This window comes from Dama dama, chromosome 15, assembly GCF_033118175.1.
Source record: "Dama dama isolate Ldn47 chromosome 15, ASM3311817v1, whole genome shotgun sequence".
NCBI classification, from domain to species: Eukaryota; Metazoa; Chordata; class Mammalia; order Artiodactyla; family Cervidae; genus Dama; species Dama dama.
Window position 1 is genome coordinate 50,444,953 of NC_083695.1, and position 4,040 is coordinate 50,448,992.

A 4,040-nucleotide genomic window follows, 5' to 3' on the forward strand; every position below is an offset into this window, starting at 1 on the left:
TCCATCAAGAAATGTTCTCTTAAAAAAAAAATAGACTCAATTTTTTACTTTTGTGTTTACAGCAATATGAGCAGAAGGTCCAGAGATTACCCATATATGCCTGTGACCCAATATAGAAGCTTCCCCCTCATTCCTCATCATTCTTCACACAGTGGTACATTTGTTGTAACTGATGACCCGTACATTGACACATCATTGTCATCCAAAGTTCATATTGTACATTAGGGTTCACTTTTGGTGTTGCATTTTCTGTAGGATTGAACAAACATATAATGACATGTATCCACCATTTTAGTATTATAGAACAGTTTCACTGCCCTACCAAAAAAAAAAAAAAGGAACGTTTAATGAATAGGTGTGTCATCCGTGCACAGAAGCCATGCTAATCTTTTCTGTATCCTTCCAATTTTAGCATTTGTGCTGCTGAAGTAAACACAGGAAATGCTGAAATGTTCTCTTTTGAGCACTAATGAGGACACCTGCTGACCACAAGCAGGGGTCAGTCCTGGTACAGGTGGGTGGCGTGTAGGTTTTCCAGGAAGGCAAACAGGGCTCAGTGAGAGCCCACAAGGTGTGCTGTGAGGCTTTGGGTGTGGGGAGGGTTAATTGTGGGTCCTGATGGAGAGGTGGGGTGAAGATGGGCTTGGATGCACAGAGCCATCAGGAGCTCAGAGAATTCCGGAAGAACCAGGTGCTATGAGCTGCTCCACAATCATCCTTCCCAAAGGACGCTGGATCTCACGGGCTTTGGGGAATTCTAGGTACACGCCACGTAAGGGGAGTCCTGAGGCGTGAAACGTCCAGAAGTCCCAAGTTCCAGAGGCCTTCCTCCAAGACTCACCTGTAAGGAGCCTGGTTCACATCAACCTATGAAACAAATCCCGAGCCTCATGGATGCTGTCCCCCACCCACAGAGTCTCAGTGCGGCAGAGCCTCCGCAGAGGCGCCTGGACAGGTGAAAACAGGCCTCGTAGCTGCCAGACTGGCGGCCATTTTCCCGAGCAGGAGAGTGAATGGGTCATGCTTATGCCCCACATCTTTAGCTTTCCAGGCCAGGACAGTGATGAGGGCTTCTGGAGTCGCAATTTTATATCAGCCAAGTCCAAGGCCAGGACACCCCGGACTACGCCGTTCCACTGCACACCCTTGGTCCAGTTGTTTCTCCTGGCTGCTGAGAGGTATCTAGGATTTGTGTGGGAGACCATGGTCACCTCTCTTCCTAAGAGCAGCCTCAGGTCATTACTCTTTGTTTCTGACCCAGCCGAGTTGCCAGTAGTCTGCTGGGGATCTAGACTCTTCACCCAAGCTCCTCCATCAGGAAATGTGCTCCTTTGAGCGCCATGTGAGATGCCGATATACTGAGGCCAAAGTCTAATACAGGTGAGTGGAGCGTGGGGTTTCCCAAGAAGGCAAAAGGGGCAGTTAGCTCTCGGGGTGTGTTATATGACTTTGGGTTTGTGACGGGCTTAGGTGAGGGTCTCGGGATGGGGAGGACGGGCAGAGATGCACTGTGTCCAATAGGAAGAGGCAAATAGGAAGTAAAGGACAGTTATCGAGAGGGGAATAGATTTCTTCGAGTGTTCCAGGCTACTGTTTGGAAAATAATTCTAGGCTGTATTAAGCAAAGTGAGGACCCAAATAGAACCTGGAAATCACACTGAGCTGGAGAAGTAGAGACTGAAGTTCCAGAAGTCAAAGCAGTTGGAATTTGTGAGACAGTAGAAAGGAAAGGAAGTGGCGTACAAAGAAATCTGGTGGTTGTGGAGGGGTTCTCTGATGTCTTTAGCTGAGTACTGATCTATGCAGTGGTTTCAGGAAACTACCAATGCCAGGAAAAGAATCACAGAAAGGAATAGTTAATCTTTATATATCAAGTATACTCAAAATTTGCCCATTTCCCACTGATTATAATGCAAAGCCCTCCTAGATACGGAACATCTGTGCTGTGGGATGAATTGTATACCTCAGAAAGTTCTGCTGAAGCCCTAACCTCTGGTTCTGTGAAAGTGAACTTATTTGGGGTCTTTGCAGACATGGGGTCTTTGCAGATTCAGTAAGATATAAAATGAAGTTATACTGTATTGGTGTCCTTATAAGAAGAGAGGAGACACAGAGACAAACACACATAGAGAAGAGAATGTCCTGAGAGGACAGAGACACGCTGAGGGAAAAACCTCCAAGGGACAAGGAAGGGAGAGATTGGAGTTTGTAGCTGCAAGCTAAGGAATGGTAGGGATTGCCAGCAATTATGAGACTATGGCCCTTATGACACCTGATTCTTTAATTTTAGCCTCCAGAATTGTGAGGAAATATATCTCTGTTGTTTTGAGCCACCTAGTTTGTGAGAGTTATTTTGTGGCAGCTCTCAGAAAGTTCTATAGACTGGTAGAGTCCTTAGGAAAATAGCAAATTAGCCATAGAATAAAGACTATTCTAGTCCCGCTCTGATAGAATTCAGTCCACAACTAATCAAGTTTAAAGTTAAAAACAAGAATTCAGAGGATCAGAATAATCCAATAAACTGAATTATATCCCAGAAGAGGACCCAAATCAAATTAAAATATTTTTAAAAACTCCACAAAACTTGAAATTCGTATTATCTATCATGCCATCAAACATGTCCAGGTGTGCAAGAAGCAGAAAATATAACTTATAACCAGGAAAAAGATCAATCAGAGCTAGAAAGCACAGAGCTGATAAATTTTTAAAATAAAGACACTGAAATGGTTTTATAAATATACTTCATGTATTCAAGATGAGAGATAAAAGCATTAATATGATGAAGAAAGAGCTGCAGGATATGAAAACAATTCAACTCAAACAGATAGAAATGGAAAATGCACTTGCCTTTGAAGGTCCCTGAAGAAGGGAATGGCTACCCACTCCAGTATTCTGGCCTGGAGAAGTCCATGGGGCCACAAAGAGTTGGACATGACTGAATGACTTACACTTAATGAAAATACATTGTACAGGATTAAAAACAGATTAGACAGTTTAAAAATTAAAAAAAAAAAAAACATGAAACTTGCAGCTATAACATTAGACACTAGTCAATATAAAACAAAGATAGAAAAAGAGTAAGAAAAAATGAAGAGAATATCAGTGAGCCTCAGGAAAGCAGCAAGTGTTTTAATATCTCTGTAGTTGAGTTCTAAGGAATGGGGTAGAGATGGAGGTGAAGAAAAAGCATTTAAAGAGATAATGACCATAGAACTATGCAATATTGTGAAAATTGTAAACCCACAAATCCAAAAGACTTTGTCTTTTAAGTATTGAAAGAAAAGTAAATCATTTTCCTGTTTTCAAAAGTGAAGACTCACATAATTTAGAAGTAGAAAAGTGGAACGAATTTTTTATCAGCGAATCAACACTAAAGAATTTTAAAGGAAGTCCTTCAGACAGAATGAACATGATACAAGGTGAAAATTTAGATTTATACAAATGAGGAAAACAGCAGAAATATACATATGAAGGAAAGCATGTTTTGTTTTCATATTTTTCATTGTTTTAGATTAAGTGTAGAACTTTTCTGTCATTCCAAAGGGTTTCATAATCCCCTTTCAGTTGGTGCTCTCCTTCTGGTTCTTGCTTTCTATTACTTCAGTTTCAGCCTTCTTAAAATTTACATAATTGGAACCAAAGCTGTATTTAGTACCTATACCTGGATTTCTTCACTTAACGTAACGTTTTGGAGATACATCTCTTTTGTTCCATGTATCAGTACATTATACTTTTTATTGCTGAGCAGCATTCACTATCTGATGGATATTTGCATTATTTCATGTTTTGGGCTTTTATGAATAAGATGATATTTATATTTATGTACACATTATATCTTCTTGATGGGAGAGTAGATAGGATAAGAAGTCAGTGTATATTTGCCATTATAAGAAACTGCAAAATTATGTTCTGAAGTGTCTGTGCCTGTGCCCTGTGCTCAGTTACTCAATCCTGTCTGATTCTTTGTGACCTTATGGGTTGCAGTCACCAGGATCCCCGTCTATGGATTTCCCAGGCAAGAATACTAGAGTGGGTTGCCA

The 4,040-nt window shown here is 41.0% G+C and overlaps 1 non-coding gene across 1 annotated transcript; it reads right to left on the minus strand.

The window, feature by feature from the left end:
• Positions 1-329: 329 nt before the first annotated feature.
• On the minus strand, positions 330-436 carry LOC133070864 (U6 spliceosomal RNA). Its single transcript, XR_009696267.1, has one exon. It is a non-coding gene; the product is annotated as a U6 spliceosomal RNA (small nuclear RNA).
• Between the last annotated feature and the right edge of the window lie 3,604 nt (positions 437-4,040).